This window comes from Mesocricetus auratus, unplaced genomic scaffold (genome assembly GCF_017639785.1).
Source record: "Mesocricetus auratus isolate SY011 unplaced genomic scaffold, BCM_Maur_2.0 Super-Scaffold_4256, whole genome shotgun sequence".
Lineage (NCBI taxonomy): Eukaryota > Metazoa > Chordata > Mammalia > Rodentia > Cricetidae > Mesocricetus > Mesocricetus auratus.
The window spans coordinates 113612129-113628405 of record NW_024429182.1 but is presented as its reverse complement, the minus strand read 5'-3'; positions in this window follow the sequence as shown (position 1 = coordinate 113628405).

Genomic DNA, 16277 nt, shown 5'->3' with positions numbered 1-16277 from the left:
ATCAAACATGGAACCGTGTTTGTCGTTAAATGTTTCCACATTATGTTCCAATTTTTCAATTCTATCTATGGAACACATTTTTCCTGAAAATAATTCAATTTTGTGTTCCGTCTCTTTAAACCTGTTCGTCAGACCTACATTATCATTTTTAATATCCTGAATATTTTCTACCAACCCTTTCTTACTCTCCTGCAATGAATTTTGCATTTCCTGAATCCTTTGTATTAAGATTTCAAAACTATCCTGCGATGACTGCATGACCTGTATAAGTTTATTCCTATTTTTGAGCCATTTCATTAACAAAATTATATTGATTATGAAGCTAATAATCACCATCATGGGTAGGAAGCACCTTTCAGGTAGGTCCTCAACCCTTTCTAAAATCCCATCCATACAAAAACCAAGAAAATTCTTAACATCCTGCATCATAGTGTTAGCTGTTGACATTGTATAAAGCAGTTACGTTTGTTACCAATGGAGTAATTCAGGCCAAAATCAACAGGCTGCCAGCGAAAGAGCACGTGGCCGGAGTCAGCTGGCCGCCAGTAAAACAGCACGTGGCCGCGAGAGAAACCTTGGAATTCCGCCTAACCTTACCGGCAGGTAGAAGGTGCTGGTTCCTGGCGGCAGGAATCGTGCCTTGCCGAGCGAAGTGGTGAGGAACTTAGCGAAAGGAGAGTCCACGTGTGCCTGGTCAGGCCGAGAGAAGCGCCTGGGTCCCGATTCCAATCCCGCTCCGACACCAAACTGTTGGCTTTACGGACGCTGTAACGATACGCGACACACAATTACTGAAAATAAGGCTAAGTATTTTATATAGAAAATTACTCACAAGATACCAAACCCCGAGAAGCCCAGCAGATCTCAGCTAGCGACTGGACCGGAAGCCGAACTCCAGGAAAAGAGAGCGAGACTTCCTGTGCGCTGTCTTTTATGCCTTCCCCCGTAACGCCCCTAGCCATGCCCAAAAGTGGGCTTGGCTAGTGACGTAGTTCCGCCTACGTACGTATACGTCTTTACGTCCAGCCGTATACGTCTTTAGTCCTGCCTAAAGTGGGTGTGGTTAGCGGTGTGGTAAACCGCCCTTTTATTACCTCATCTGTATGCGCCTCTAGTAAGTCACATGTTTAATGGCGGCATAGACTTAGTAAGTCACATGTTTAATGGCGGCATCAGACTTCCTCCTACACTTACCCAACTGTACCCTGTCCTCTCAGACTTCCCCTCTCACACACCTTTTGCAAACCCTGGTGTAAGATTTCACTTTACACCCAGCAAGTCAGTTAAACAGAAAGTTAAGTGATAAAGTTTGTTGGCAAAGACACTGAAAGCAACAGCGCCTTTCTGAGGGCATCAGGGGTATGGTTACATGAGTTGAAATTAGAGGTGCACAGTGACCCATCCATCTGTATGTTTTAGGAAGGTGCACTTGAGAAGGGTGGTTCTCAACTGTGGAAGTTTTACATCCATATGACATTTAACTGTATTTGGAGACATTTTTTCAACTTCACAATTGGAATGTTGTTGGCTGCTGCAGGTTGAAACCCAAGGATGCTATTAAATGTCTGCCATATCCAGAAGAGTCTTGAACAAACAGGAACTGTCCAACCCTAATTAATATCAATTACATGTAGCTTCCAAATCCTGTCCCTAATAAGTTTTTAGCAAAGGTGTGGAAAGGTACTTGACTGTGGTAACTTATCACAAAATCGTTTGCGAACATGCAGAGTTGGCACACGGAGGACCTAATATAAAGAAAATCACACATACCTCATGATAGATACACTTTAAATTGTGTGGTGTATTCATGGAAAAAAACACAATAATTCAGACAGATCTTAAACCAGATGTGGTATGCAACAGTAATCCCAGTGACTTGAGTGGTAGAGACAGGAGGATCAGAATATCAAGGTTGACTTCAACAACAGAGTGGGTTGGAATCCAGTCAGACCTTGTCTCAAAAATAAAAAGAGAGAAAGAAAAGAATAAAACAAAACAGACAGATCTTAAAGAGTGGTTGAGTTAAAAAACGTAAGAAATGGAATTTAACCAATAACTCAGTAAGATGTGAATGTTACGTATGCACACATAATGCAAGCAACATATTTTACAAGATTATATTGTCTCCAAAGAAGAGAAGAATGAATGAGTGTGTGGGAAATAAACTAGATTAATGCAAGTTAGCTTAAAGAAGAAGACAGCCTGGCTTGTACTAATAACATCGTCTCTTGAAACAAAGGTTGTGATTAACTCAGCTCCTTGGCATGGATGTAAAAAGCAAATAACCAGGAGCTGGAGAGATGGCTCATTGGCTGAAAGCACTTACAGCTCTTACATGGGTCCAGAAGTTTGATTCCAAGCTCCCACATGGCAGTTCATAACTGTCTGTAAATCCAGTCCTAAGGGTCTGATGTCCTCTTCTGACCTCTACAGGCACCAGACACACACGTGGTGCACAGACATACATGCAAGCAGAACACCTGTACACATAAAACAAATGAACACGCAAATAATATATACTTTACTGAACCTCTTCTTCTATTGAGAATGTTATTCTTTTCAAGTGATCATTAAGTATCAATAAAGAATTCGAGACTGCAGTATCTTAGGAAGAAAAGCTGTATGCATTTTAAAACTAAGAATTTACAAATATGCATTCATAAGAATTAAGAAAGGGACAGGTTAAAGTGAAGTCTTCTAGGCTTTTAAATGAAAAATGCCGAGAGAAGAAGAAAAGCAGTCACACACTACACTGGCAACAAGGACAGTGGCAACTTTGCATCAAAGAACTTATTAGATGTACTCAAGGTGTTATCCAATATAAAATTCATAAGACCTCTACTGCCTGTACTATTAAACAAGAAGGAATATAAATATTTGATCTAAGCAGTCACCTCAAAATATTGGGAAAATAACTTCAAAATAAATGCAAGGAAAGTGCGAGGCAGGGAGTTAAGTTGAAAAATTCAATATTAAAGCACCTGAAAACAGAGAATGAACCTGTTCTTTGAAAAGGAAGTAAAAGCAGCAGTCAGCAGAAAGAGGAATAGAAAACACTCACCTGAGCTGATCAGGCTGAGAGCCTGGGTGGAAGGTTCTTCCCCATCATGGGAAGAAGGAATGGCATCACAAAGGTCATCAGAGGCCCTCTGGGGAATCAGCTCAGACCCACCGTGATCCTTCAGTCCACTCACACTCCTGCCTGAAACCAGCAAGGCAGCCTCCCTCTGTCTAGCCCCGCTGTTCTCAGTCCCTACTTGTGATGTCCTGCCCTAGGTGAAGACAGCCTCACCGTATGCAGGATGGCTTGGTTGTTCCCTTCCCGTTATGGTTCTCTGCACTCTCACTGCAGAGTAGACTGATTGTCATGGCATACACCTACTAGTACGGCCTGGGAGCTCATGTATGTCAGGACACTCTCATCACTGCCTGTGAGAGAGCCCACTTGTGCAGGAAGAAGTGTAGTCCATCGATAACCTTCATCCATTTGCATGCAATTGACAGCCTTCCTTGGTTTGAGGTGCTGTTTGGGGGTTTCCTCCATGTTGGTCATCCCCACTATATTTAGGAAGGTTATCAGGTTGAGTTACTTTCTCTCTATTCTAGAAATCAGGAATCAATCCTTACACCTGAGAAAGATGAAAATATGAATCTTCCTTCTAGATTACATTATCATTTGTTCATAACCACATATGAACAAATAATAATTGGCCACTTATTTTCCTGAAAATAACAACTTGCCAATTTCACTTCAAAACTATTTTCATTAAAAAAACACCAGCAATACAGGCATACACAAAGAAGGAAAGTTAATAACTTTCCTCCACACACACTAATTTTACCCAGCCTCCTCCACATGCTGACTCATGCTAACAATCTGGAGTATGTGTTTCCATAGCTCCCTCTCTGATCACACAGTCGATGATAAACATTTAAAAACATTAGTCTTTGTGCTTTTGTGTTGACTGTAAATCAGCTTCCTATCTGGACTTGCTCAGCTATACAGTTAATTTGAGGGCAATGAGGAGGGACCTCCCAAAAGAAGGTGTGGTATTGTAACCAAACTCATCCACAAGGAGCCGTCTCCCAGGTTTGATGTCAAAATTTTAATCACCAGACTGATGACAAGATATTTGTTGCCAGTGTGTTGGTTGTTTCTGTGCTGTTGTGTGCAAGGCATGGGATAGAAACAGCTCGAGGGAGTAAAAGTTCCCTCTAGTTCATGGTGGGGAGTGAGGGTGGAGGTGGGATTTTAGTTCATTATGGCAGGGAAGGCAGAGATGAAAAGTGTGGAGTTAGGAAATGAGGTTGTGGCTTATTTACACAATGCCAGCTGTATTAGCTACCTTTCTGTTGCTGTGGTTAAACACCATGACCGACAGCAATTTAAGGAAGAAATCATTTATTGGGCTTATGGTTTCAGAGGAAGAGCTCGTATTGTGGGGAGACACAGCCGCAGGTGGCTGGAGTAGAAAGCTGAGAGACTGCATCTTCCACCTAAAGCAGCAAGGAAAGAGAGCAAGCTGGAAACGGGTGGATGCTACAACCTCCCAAAGCCTATCCCCAAGGATGAGCTTCTCCAGCAAGGTTGCACCTTCTTGTAATCTCCTGGAACAGCACTGACAGAGAACCAAGTTTTCAAAAGCCTGAGTGAAGGAGGGGTATCTCTCATTCAAACCACTGCACTATCCAAGAAGCAGAGCACACAAGACAGCAGCAGGGGCAGGTGTCACCTGTAAAGTGACCCCTTAGTGACCAACCCTCTTCCTCCAGCTGGACCCTGTCTACTAAAGACTCTATAGCTTGGGAACTGAACTGAAAATGTAAGCCTGTGGAAGACTTGACAGATTTTTAAATACTAACAGCTAGGGGCAGATTAGTCTAGAACATTCTAGGTATGATCTGCTTTTTGACCACTAAGCGAGCCCAAGAAAAAATTTTCAGAAAACGCTATAGTACCAAGGGTAATAAGAGAAAAAACTGACCGTGGGCTAGTAATAAGTTAACGTACGGTTAAATCCTAAGCAAAATATTCATGTGGCCAAATACAGTGGCTACTGTTTGAACAGCTAGGGACAGTTGGCATAGGGAATTCTGGGCTCTCTGCAGTTTCCCAAATGCAGACAGGTTTGGCCTTGAGTCCTGCAGAACCGAGAATAATATTTCAAGCCAGTTTCCCCTGGCGCTCCTCCCTCCTGATGCTCTGGTCGCTCCAATTCAGGGTTGATATTTGCTGAAGCTTACTTATCCCTCATGGCTTGAAACCAAATTACAGAAGGAAAGAAGAGCTGCACTCCATGCTAGTTTGGACAGGTACAAATATTTGAAAGGCCCCTTTGTATGTCTATTCTGTGCACGTGGAAGGGTCGCGAGCTAGTGGGGCTTGGAAATGTCAATGAATACAATTGTCTGTCCACCCGAAGGACTTGCTTCCTAAGCACGTTGAGAAGTGGAGAGGTGCTCTGTGACTTATCAGCAAAGGAGTGTCCATGGCAACAAGCCCTAGGTTTCCTTGGAGATACTGTGGATTGGCTAGAAGCCAATGCAGGAAGTGCATTGGAATGAGGTCTAGAGAAGAACAATGACACAATCTTTTCATGGAGACAGACTGTTTCAGACAGGCACATCACACGGTAAATGGATGTGAGCCTCCATTTCCACAGATCATGCAGCAAACTCATCGACGTTGAGGATCCTACAAATGAAGCTCTGTCTTGATCTTAATCTCAATGAAACCAAACCTAAGGATAAAGTTGTACCACTAATGCGTCGTGAAGGTAGGTCACCTTAGAGTTACCACTAGCCAATTACATACAATTTTCAAATAATGCGGAAAAAAGAAACACATAGCCAGTATATTAAATAAAACCCATCCCTGTGGTCTTGATAGCAATGCTTATAATTTAGTCTAGTTCTTACACCTTCCTAAGGAAGAAAGCCTTTTTCTTATGTGTTATTTTCTGGTTTTCATTTTATATAACTTCTTCAGTTTGTATAACAGCAGCTAATGTACACAACCCCGGAACCTCCCTTCTCAGTCTTCACAGCCACAGGTAACTGACTGATAGTATAGCTTGTATAGCTGTACTTGAGCTCTGCCTAGCATGACAACTGAATTCCTAAGGCCAGCATGCTCTTATTGTTCCGATATAAATGAAAGGAACAATGGCTTCAGGAGCTTCCACAGTCTCAATGGAGGAATATTGAAGACTGAACTGGAAATCTCTGCGTAAAGAACCAGGAGATTGACACTTGAAACTAGAGAAGGCTGTTGTGAATCTAGATGGATTGCTGCTCTTTTGCGGAAAAGGAAACAACAAAATCTCCCTGCATGAGTTGTGATGAAGCTGTATGCAGCAATGAAAACAACCACACAGGTTCTGTGAGTGGACCGACAGAGATGGAGGCCAACAGCATTGTGCTAAAGGGGAAAAGCAGGCACAAAAGAATAGTTTCCTAAGTGTTTGGTTTCATTTTTACAAAACTCCAAATAAGTGATAATCTAGAAAAGGAACTAGAGATAGTTGGCCAAGGGTGGGAACAGGACTCATGATCATGAGAGGGCCGTGCGCATATTGTGTATTACAAAGATGCATTTGTACTCCATAGTGTAAAGAGAAGAACAAGGTTGGAGGAGAACAAGGTTGACATCAACAGTAACTAACTTGACTGAACTTTCCAGAAAATGCCTGATCCTAGACATCTTCAGAAAGAGAAAAGAGCACAACTCATGACATCGAGAGAAGCACAAACATCATAGGTCTCAAAAACATGGCTGACCCCTAACCAGAAGAGCAAGATTCAAACCCCTACCTCCCACTCTAGAATCTGCCAGCTGAAAGTGAGGGGGGAGACAGAAGTTTAGGATGGTCATTAGCTGTCTTCTCCGATTGCCAGCTCTCTGCATAAAGAACCATATACAGATTCAGTGCCTGTTTCTTTGTTTGTTTGTTCCCTATGTGTCAGTGTAGACCTGGCTATAACACCAGAACCAAGAAGAATGTTTCTGGTAATGGGAATCTTTCACATTATGTCTGTGTCGATAGTCATCTGGCTGTGCAAACATTTCTCTAACCGCATTGGCTTTTATAGTGAACACTGGCAACTTAAGTTACTCAGAAAACATACATCAATAAAGCTGATCTCCCGAAGTTGAGGGTCATGGCTGGGAGAGATGGCTTTCAAGTAAGGATATTTGCTGTAAACACCCAACAAAGAGCCTGAGTTCTATTCTCAAGCCCACTGTAATTCCAAAGTTCCTATAGTGAGATGGGACAGAGGTGGATACAAAGAAGTTGACCTGGGTTATGCTACATAGCAGCAAGAATAAGATAGCCCCTACCTCAAAACACTGTGGAAGGAGAGAATTGACTTCTAAAAATTTGTCCTCTGACTTTCACATGTGTGCAATATCTTAAACAGTTGTGCCTACAAAACATACACATACACACACACACACACACTCACACCTAGAAGTGGGTGGAATCGCTTCTTTGAGCTGTCATTAGTGCCCTGTTGGGGTGAACTGGACATTTGTTCATGTCTTCCCAGGAAAAAAAATCTTGCAATCCCCTTCCAGAGAGAAAGGTAAGAATCAGTTCTTGGCCACCTCTCAGAAAAAATTCTCTCTGACAGCCTTGCCCCATGGCTATTTAATCACATGATTCTCTGTCAGAACAAGGTCTGAAGACACCTGGACTATCTGGGGACATTTCACAATAGTCTACTACTGTAATGGATGACCTTGTGTTAATAGGAACTGTAGCTGAGAAGAAAACTCTGACACGTGGATAGAGACCTGTGATCCAGAGGGGGAGGAAGTTCCTATGACAGCAGGAGCTCTCCTGAAAGTGAAGGATTTGAAGGGTTTGGTTATGTGTAGCAAGTGTCATGTGGTGAGAATCTGACCATCTTGTCATTTCCTCCCTTACTTCAAAGTTAGAGCAAGTGGAAAAACATAGTCCCCACCACACCTTATCAGCACACTACAAATACTCAGCAGTGTGCCTATGTCCTTACTGGACTACAGGGGAGGGATGCTAACTCCAAGCAGGACCCAGAGCAATGCAGGCTACTCCTGCTACTCAGCCAGGAGTTCTGGCAGTCCTTGTAAGTGGCAGATCTGTGATGTCCCTATAGAAAACATGTGGTTTTGGGGAGAACAGTTATTAGATAGCTCCATCACTGAAAAACCCACTCAAGGATGGGTGACTGTGTATGTAAGCTTCTGTCCTGCATCCCTTTAGTCCCAAATAATCACACAGAGGCTCATATTAATTATAAACTATTTGACTGGTGATTCAAGCTTCTTACTGGCTAGCTCTCTCTTAATTATTAATCCTTTTATATTATTCTGTGTATCTCCACATAGTCTTGGCTTACTGGTGATGCCTGAACCACTTGCTTCCTTGGTAACTACATGGTGTCTCTTCGAGACTCACTCTCTTTGTTCCTCTTCCCAGAATTCTCCTAGTCTGGTAGGCCTGCCTACATTTCCTACCTGCTACATTCTGCCTGTCCATTGGCAGAAACAGCTTTGTTCATCAACCAGTAAGAGAAACATACATTCTCAGCATACAGAAGGACATCCCCCATCTGGTGACCGCTCACAAAAGCCATTTCCCTGAGGTATGCTGCACAGTTTGCAGTCAACTCCAGGGAATAATTTGTCTCCCAGACCCCCAGTGATAGTTTATTGCTAACATCACCTTTAAGAGGGGCTGAGAGTTTTCAGAGCTTTCTGAGCCCAGAATTTTGCTCTTACCCACAGGAGCCAGTGTGCCAGAGTCTCAGTCCAGAGGAAGTAGCTATCCAACAGAGGGATGAAACACTATCCTACAAAGCTTTAGCAAAAGCCATCCAACATTGATACACCATTGATGATATTCTTTGAGGCAGTGTGAAGTTGCCCTGTCATTCTCCAGGGTTATTTTGCTGTTTCAGTGGTCAGACTGGGTAAACAAGTAGAGCAATTGGGCACATCTATCTAGCCGCCTTCAGTTGAGTGGGGTTGTAATGTATTAGGGGAAAATGAAAAGTAAGAGCTGGAGAGAGGAACTGCAATCCCAAGTTCTTGCTCCATAAACACAGTGACCTGAGTTCAGATCCCTAGCACCCATGTAAAAAGTCAGGTGTGGCAGTGTGCATGTATAATCTTAGTGTGGAGCGGGTAGAAACAGAATTCTTGGGGTTTGCTGACCTAGTTGAATTGGTGAGTTCCAGGTTCAGTGAAAAACCTCATCTCAAAAATTAAGGCTGGGTGTCAGCAAAAATGGTTCAGCACCTAAAGGTGCTTTGTTGTGCAAGCCTTGTGACCTGGAGTCAATGTGTGAGACCCATAGAGAACCCTGGCTAATATACCACGTAAGCGTAAACTACAAGAACTGACTCTACAATGTTGTCCTCCAATCCCCACACATGAGTATATGTGCCCTCCTACATCATATACATACACATACAACAACAATAAACAATGAGGTGGAGAACAACTGAGAAGGTCACTCAGTGTTGACGTCTTTGACCTCTGGCTTCTATGTCCACCCACATCCATACATACCTGTACACATTCACACCTGCATGTGAACAGCATATCCATACACAAAGAAAGAAAAGAAAATTAATGAACTATCTGTGAAGTAAATGAGGAGAGAGTGTAACAGGACATAAACACAAAAGAAGAAAGTGCTATAGGAATATGCCTCCCAAACACAAATACCATTTAATATTTGAATAAAAAGCCTTAATTAATATTAACTGTGTTAATAGACTAAATGAAAGAAGCTTTTCCTGGCATTATGGGCTTCCTCTTGTAGGTGACTTTGACCTCATAGGTCTGACCACGATTTTCTTTAAATTTGCTTTAAATTAAACACTATGCCTTCCCCATTCCCTTTTTCCTCTATGGGGATTAGACTTGCACTGCAGTCTGGTGGCTTTCCCTATTTCTCCTTCCTGGATAGTTTATGGGGATGAAGCTTGGTGAGAGGAGGCAGTAGAGTTGAATGAACAAGCTAAGAAATGGCTTTTAAGCAGTTGAATGCAAATCATGCAGAAGTCAGGGGATATGAACCACTGACTGCATTAGCGAGGGCTCTTGTTTTCTGTTAAATTCAGTAGCTGCCCAATAAGCAACTCCTGTCTCAATTGGCAGTTGCAACTCCACAGTAGCAGTTCAGCAGCATGGGCCATTGCCAGGCAGGAATTCTGTTCCCTCATGCACTGGCTCTATCTCAGCTGCTAAAGGGAACTCTATCTAGATATCTATCCCTCTACAGAAGCCAGGATTCAATGATTGAGGTGAAATTTTGCTCTCTCAGAGAGGCTGAATAGCAAGCAGCTAACCTTCTCTCCCAGCTCATGCATCCCCCCAAAATTGCCCGTCCTTCTGCTCATCCCCCACTTAAGAATCTTAGCTACACATGGTTCCTCCCTATCATTTCCTGTCAGCTAGTTGCTGATTCAACCTCCTGACCCTGGGTTAATTTTATTTATCAAACAAATGTAACAGGTCTTTGCATCATTAAACAAATATTCCATAGTATAAATGAATGTACTACACCTTAAATTAATATTCCACAACAGAGGGTCACCAAGGGAGCCAAGTCCTTGCAAATTTCTCAGAAAGTATGTTTAGAACACAGACTGAAGAGAACTGGTCTAGGAAAGATAAGGCAAAAACCCGTTCTGTGAAACTGAAGAAAGTTTGTGAGACGATGGAGACTCATGATCTCAGCAATTACTGACCAAGTACTGTCAGTACTGTGCACTAAACATTTGCAACTCCCATGGACTCTAATGTGCTAAAGTGGAAAGGTGGACAATGCATTCGTGGGGATGAATGTAATAGTCCTAAAACCGATGCACGGGAAGACAAAGAGCAAGCTACAACGAGAGCAAAGACGGTGTGGTTCTAATGTAGACAGAGCCCAGAAAAGAAGTAATGAGGGCTGAGGGCTGCATGATGACCTGAAGCCACTCAGGTAGAGAGCAAGGAAAAGAATAATCCAGCTAAATGAAGTAGCTGATTTGAAGATGTGAATTGGAGAGTAGCTAGGTTTAATTAATGAAGTTCACAATAGCTGGATAATGAGAAACAGTGATTCTCAAGGCCTTATCCTCCCAAAGAACTCAGCCTTCCAATCTCAAGTAGGTTATCTGCATGTTGACAAGAGTGATCTTGTGTCAGGAAGCCGTCTCTTGGGTTGTGTGAGATTTCAAGAGGGGCATGAACACAGGAAGGGAGACACTTTAGTGTGCTTTTGTGGCATGTGAGTTGACAGACCAGGAGGGCTCATATTGGTGTAGAGGAAAGAGAATGATTTTGGACATTTTGAGGAAGTGGAATGGAGAGGAGTGAATGTCAGTGATGAGGAAGGAGAATGGCTATCAGATGGCTTGAGTTCCCCGAGGGATAAAGATGGAACACACCAAAATGGGGCAAGCAAGGATGAAGTGGAGGGGTGAGCTAGTGAGGATGAGGAGAGGAGGTGCTGACAACAGATGAGAGACTTCCAGTCAGGCGTGTCACATGCAAGCCAAAGACATCTCTCTTAGAACAACTAGGTTTGGAACTGGAGCACAGTGGGTAATTTACAATGAGTAAGTGATTCTGGAATAGCTAGGATGGGATATTTAAATAATGAAGATGATTAACTCTATTTAGAAAGAAAGAAGATCCGATGTATGACATTTGATAGTGGCAGAATATGTGGGTCTGTGCTCTGGAAGTCCATAGGAGAACTGAGCAGCAATCAGATGAAAGCAATGCTAGCGGCCGGCATGGGGGCCCCACCCAGCTACATCTGAAACTAAGGTTTGGGCAGAGCTGTGCAGATATTTCAGTATACCTATGGTCTGTAGGCCTAGAGATGTATGTGTGGTCACACTATATTGAATGCTTTGGTGTGTGTTTTATTTTGTTTTGTTTTTCTCATGGCAAAAAGAAAAGAAGGAAATTGTTAACAGTAAGTCACTATTTTCAACTCAAGTCTTATGAAATCTGTATGCTCTGCTATCAGAAAAATCAATTTGACCCTTCAGGAACAAAGAAACACAAAACAGCTGGCAAGTATCTTGGAGGAATCTCTTCAAAAGCTGTATCAAATTCTCTTTACAATGGCTACTGAATTTAAGCAAAGGATCCTACCCTCTCATCTCACCTGAGATCGTAAAATCTGACAAAATGGCATCTTGGCCCAATCAATGTTAATCACATTCTGATTGGACAGTGTCACAATAAGGCACTTTAGCTGTAGAAGGGATAATTTTGTAAGAGAAAAAATTACAATCTCCCATGTGCACAAGACGACTTAAGTGTTGGTATCCTGCCCCCTGACAACTGTCAGGGCACACACACTGGCATTCAAGCAGATAATTAAGCAGCTCAAAGGGGCATGTGTTGCATGGCTGTGTCATGGTTGTCATGCGTTATGGGGCTGTGTAAGGACTCTATACGCATGCACTAGCTTCCCCTTTTAAGCAAGTGCCTCTTACCCCTTTGTCCCTTCTTCTCTGTTCCCAGTTGGCCAACATCTACACCCTCCTTGTTCTCTTCCACCAATAAACTCTTCGTGGGTTTGTTAAGTTTTGTGGATCTTGTTTCTTCTGCTGCAGCTGCGGCAAAACTACATTGGTGCCCTGAAACTTGCTGAGGCTCTTTTTGTAATTTCTCCTGCTGCCTGCTGGCAGGTAGCTGGAGGCACTTGAAGACCCTGATCCTGAACCAACATCCCACTTTCCATCTAACTGTCTGCTGGGATCCCTGCACAACACTGGTACCCCTTCTCCTGGTCAGCGTAAACATTTCCTTGGACCCATAGAAGAGACTGTTAATTATCTGGCACCCTTCTGGTGCTCTTGGAACCCAGTCACAGCCTTCAAGGCCACGGCTGATCCCTCTCACTGACCATCACCTCTGGTAAGGCAGACTTCCCATGGGCGAGGTCTAGTACCACCCTGGCTGAGTGGCGCATCCAACTTTCGGCTTTACACCTTCAGTGGTTACAGGTTACTGCCTCTCAACACTATGGAGTCCTATCAGGCTTTGTCCTTGGCCTTGCTCATGAACTGACAAGCTGTAAGAGCAACATTTGCATTTTTTTTTTTTTTGCCTCACCCATGGGAAGTAAACCAACAAAAAATCTCCTCTGATAAACTCCCCATGGGCAAGGTCTAGCACTGCCCTCGCTAAGCAGTGTATTCAACTTTCAACTTCACACCTTCAGCTCCATGCTCTTTAGATCCTGATAGTTTACGGGATCTTTCCAATTATTGCCAGCAGACAGTTGCATGGAAGGAGTTACCATGTATCCAAGTGTCCCGCGCAACCGTCTCGCCAGCAAGAACGACGCGGCACACTTAGGATCCTTCTGCAGAACAGCTTTAATGCGTCTTGAGAGGGAGAGCATAAGCTTACAGAGTGGAGACCCGGGGAGCGAAAAGCCCAACCCTTATATAGCTCAGCAGTCCCCGCCTCGGACGTGTCATCTCCTGACTGGCTCCTGCTCGTCAGCCCATATGACGCCACGGGAGAGGCAGAGAGTAAGGGATAGAAAAGTAGCAGGCACATGCACCAAGGTTGTTTACTCCAACTGACAACGGGTGTCAGCGCCATCTTGTAACGGAAAATGTGGGGGCGGCTCCCCACATCCAAGCTTTCTTCTACCTGTCTGCTAAACATTCTCTTTCCTTAAACTTGTCTGCTTCCCTCTCTTCCCAGCATGCTAAAACTCTGCCAGCTGCTGTTTCCCATCATGGCTAAGCCTTTCTCAGGGCAGGATCCTCCTCACCTGGGAACACTCAGTTTCACCAAACATCTTCTGCTCCTGTTCAAATGTCTCACTCCCGTTTGTCTTATCTCTGCTGCTGCCCCTCTACCGTGTTTCTTCTCCGAGCAGATGCCATCAACTCACAGTGGGCTAGCCTGAAACAGTCTGCTCAGGACGCTCTGAGAGTTTTTTCTGCCAGATGGGAACCTGTTTATCCTGACCATGTGGCTATACCCATAGGGCCGCCCACTTCATGCCTAGGGAAAGAAGCAGTGTAGCCAGCTTCTGCGGACAAACCCTGCCGCCAGGCATAATTCATTTACCTTTTGGTTTTTTTGGGTTTTGTGCCATTTATTTCTCTGTATCCAATTTCTTTCACTGACTTTGTTGCTCATGGATTGTTTGCGGAATGGCATGTCTTTCCAGGGTCTGGTAGGGCACTCATCTAACACAAAAACCTTGCCTGTTTTATCGGCAGCAGATCTGCTTTCTTGTTACTTGCAGTTTTAAGTTTTAATTTTTAAGTTTTAATTGATTGCAGTGATAAAGCCTTGCCTAGTCACCTGTGTGCTTAGGGCAAGTAACTAAAGACATATTTTGTCTGCTGAGATATGCTAAACAGACAGGCAGCCCTAGGATGTCCGAGATCTGGAAAATGGCATTTAGAGTGTTTTATTGAAGGGTTTTTTATGATGGAGAGGCAGGCCGACTGATGGCCCCACCCCATTTCTTCCAAAACTGGTGGACACTGAAGAAACTCTGCCACTGAGCTATCCTGCCTTTCACCTCAACTGCTGCAAAGGACTCTTGGGACAGTGGACAAGAGGACAGTGGAATTGACTTTCTCCATCTTGCTTGGACCAATGGTGGGCAGGTCTTCCTAAAGTTCCTAATCCACAGGTCCCACGCTATCAGCAGAAGGCAGGTGTCCTTAAAGCCTCTGCCCTCAACAATTATGGACGACCTTGGAGATGGCTGTCCATGCCACCAGCTAGCAAGTCTCTCTTGTTCTCTAATAATTGGTTCAGGTAGGATTTTATCCTTCACCAGAACTCTGATGCTTTTGACAACTGGTGGATTTGCCAGCTTGGAGCAGCAGCCAAGGCTCCAACTGTCATAAAACATATTTCAGGAACAGGTATTTTGGTTTGTTTTTTTTTCTATGTGAAGATAGGAAAGTGTAAGAATTATGAAAGTCTGAGAATGCAAGTTATGAAGGCCGAGAATGGAAAGGTCTAACAAGGTAGATCCAATAATAACTGCAAGCTCAAAATTAAGGTGCTTTTCATTGAGTCAAAGATATCTGTCAGTTTTAAGAGTGTTAATGCTTTCAACCAAATCATTTCTGACATTAGTATACTGCTAACATGTCAAAAATTTGTGTTTTCACAGACTCAAAGGATTCTTTTAACTTCTAGGGAGTTGAATTGGACCCACACAAACAGGTCAGATTCACTCCAGATAAATATTATTCAACCTTTCCCTGGTCCTGGGACTCCCTTTCTTCATCTTGGGACTCCCTTGGGAATCCCTCTCTCATCTTACAATCCTCATCCCCTCTAGTAACAGGACCCAAGAAAAATTCTTTTTTTCTAAAACTTAACCTTGTCCTCTGCTCTGTCAACATCTTTCCATGTCTAAGAGGTGCAGGAGAGTTCCATATAGCCTGGACTGCAGTGAAGCAATCAGCTACCCCAGGACATGGCAGCACCCCAACTTTCTCAGGTCCCCCAAGGATAGTCAGTGCCCCCAGGTCAGCTGGACGCACTCTTGATAATTTGGTGTCCCATAGTTCTACCCTACCTGACACCCCCTGTTTAATCTCCCACCTTTCTAATAATAAGAGGTGAGATTGTTGGTATCCTAGCTTTATGCTGACCCTGTGTCCCCTGACAGTTGGCAGGATATGCATACCAACATCCATGCAGATATTTAGGCAGCTCAAAGGGCCCTTTGTTGTGTGTTTATGTCATGGCTATGTTACTGTATGCATGTGCAAGCTTCCCCTTTGAAGCAAGCGCTCCTCACTCCTTTGTCCCTTCTTTTCTGTTCCCAGTTGGCCAACATCTCCTCCCCGCTTTTTGCCTTACCCCAATAAACTCCTTGTGGGTTTGTTGAGCTTCATGGTTCATGTTTCATTGCCTGCGACTGTGGCAAAACAGCAACACTAAGTCCTTGGTCTCTGTCCTATACATAAAAATGGTTTTTTGCTCTATTCAAATACAGGAAGAATTAGCTCACAAAAGAATAATGAATATTCATGCAAAATATCTGACTATTCTGTCTTTCAAACTTCTCTCTCTCTCTAGCTCTGTCTCTGTCTCTCTTTCGTGTGTCTGTGTCTGTGTGTCTGTGTGTATGTTGTGTATATGTGAAGAGCTGAGCAGTTGTATAACATTTGACTGATCCCTAATACTTTTGGCCTCTTGAAATGTGGCCTCGTCATTCATTAAAATATTCAAATCAGTCTAGCCTACACAGGGAAGTCCCCTAATGCAAAAATCATCATAG